The sequence below is a fragment of the Fopius arisanus genome, unplaced genomic scaffold (assembly GCF_000806365.1).
Source record: "Fopius arisanus strain USDA-PBARC FA_bdor unplaced genomic scaffold, ASM80636v1 scaffold00017, whole genome shotgun sequence".
NCBI classification, from domain to species: domain Eukaryota; kingdom Metazoa; phylum Arthropoda; class Insecta; order Hymenoptera; family Braconidae; genus Fopius; species Fopius arisanus.
In genome coordinates, this window is record NW_011887756.1 from 1085097 (window position 1) to 1087019 (window position 1923).

Here is a 1923-nt window from a genome sequence, read left to right on the forward strand (position 1 = left end):
CAGTTTAAACTTCTGACCCCAATGAACTGAAAAAAATATTCATTTTTGCCGAAGGGACTGTTTTATTCAGTTTCTTTGAAAGAAGTCAGACAAGGGAAGTCGTAATATTCTTCTCACAATAGAAATATCCCTGGTAATCCGAGTTTTTAATTAAATCGTTAACATTTAAATAGTTAACAGCGGTTTTACTAGATATATTGGAACTCTCAACGTCAAGTCTCCCTCGTAAATCAATTTTCTCGTGATTTTACTTTATAATAATCGTTTCATCAACATTTTCCCTCGGTCTAGTATGCAGGAACTAATATTGTCGTGCCACGTGGTTCAATAAATCACCTTTGGGGCTATTTTGGCGGTATAAAACAGCTTGAGTTTCAGTTCTATATGGGAACGATGACCGGGGAATGCCTCTGCATTGGCTCGTGGAATTACATTCTCCGAAGTTTATTCGCGGAAATGAAAACAAAACAAAATAAATAAATTTTTCGGGTTCTGACACGTGGAACGAAACATTCCGATCGAGGAAACTCTTGGAAAGAAAAAAATTGCAATTGACGCATATCTTGTGAGACATTTCGCAGAACGCAATGCAATTGCTCACTTTTTGTAATTGTTCATTTAGATGAAACGTTTCTTCGACGATCTTTATTGTATTTATTCATTTCTTAAGATACTGATGACTATGTTTTATCTATAAATTTTTAATCATTGGAATTACTATTTTTCACTACAAATCACATTTTTTATAATAATTTTATACTAAGATGGGGTGATTTGAAGTATATAAATTCAAAGGTGAAACTTAGGTCATGAATTATAAATCAGGAAAATTTTGTAAAGGGCAGTAATTTTTTTTTCATCAAGGATTCCTTAGATTTTATTAAACGATTGCAAATTCGTCGAATGAACTTTCTCCTTTCTTTCCATCTTCAAGTCGATAAAAGCTTGAGGAACCATTGGAGAAAAAAATTTGATGATAAAGTTGGGAAACCCTGTATGGGAAATCAATAATTCCACGTGGCAACAGTCTACGGTGCGACACGTGAGAAAATCGAAGGGACAAGCCGCCCCTAACGTTCACCCGCACGTGGCACTTGTCATTTTTTTTCCACTGCAATTGCTCAATAGAACAGATGAAAAATAAATTTGATAAGCAGTCTTCACTTTCCACTAGCTCTTTTCAGATTATTCATCGTTGAAGAAAACTCGCACGTGTGCACAGGAAAAAAAAAGTCCGTGTGTTTATCATTTCCTTTTTTAATGATTATTGTTACATAATTATGTACAATGGCTTATTCTTGTTATTTATTCTTAGAACAGTGATAAGGTTAACTGTTATAAATTATTGACATTTTTCCTATTTTTTATTGATTTTATTTCAAGCTGAAGCTTTTACCTTATCATGTGTAAAATAAATAAAATTTTGTCGTATGTTCTATAGACAGTTCGGCCCATTAATAATTAAGAATAAAGTAATAATAATCAAATAATTGGAAAAGATAATTATTTTGAAGACTTCTGAGAATTCATCCAAAATTAACTTTCTTTAAAAATTTATCTCGAATGTAAGTTGTAAAATGCAGATTTGAGAATCTAGAAAATCTATGAATATATATTTTTTCACGTACACTATTCATGTACACCACTTCAATTATGAAACTGTATATTATTATTTAAGCATGTGGCGTCGGGGTGAAGTGTTAATGACCGAAGATGCATGAGCAACAGTTCATGGTGATGTGTGATTTTCCTGGACAGGAAACTAATCGAATGCACTCAGTGGAGAATTAGTTCTGAAAGGGTGAATGACCTCTGGAAGATGTGATTTTTTTTGTGCAAATTCAAATTTACGTGTTCAAATTTACACTATACACACTCGTCGTTATGACATCATTGAATTATTCATTTTAGTGAATTCTTTCC

At 32.7% G+C, this 1923-nt stretch overlaps 1 protein-coding gene across 1 annotated transcript in view; it reads left to right on the forward strand.

The window, feature by feature from the left end:
- Nucleotides 1–1923, forward strand: part of LOC105263918 (GRAM domain-containing protein 3) — a gene marked incomplete in the record, with an annotated part of 50146 nt that overhangs the window by 38283 nt on the left and 9940 nt on the right.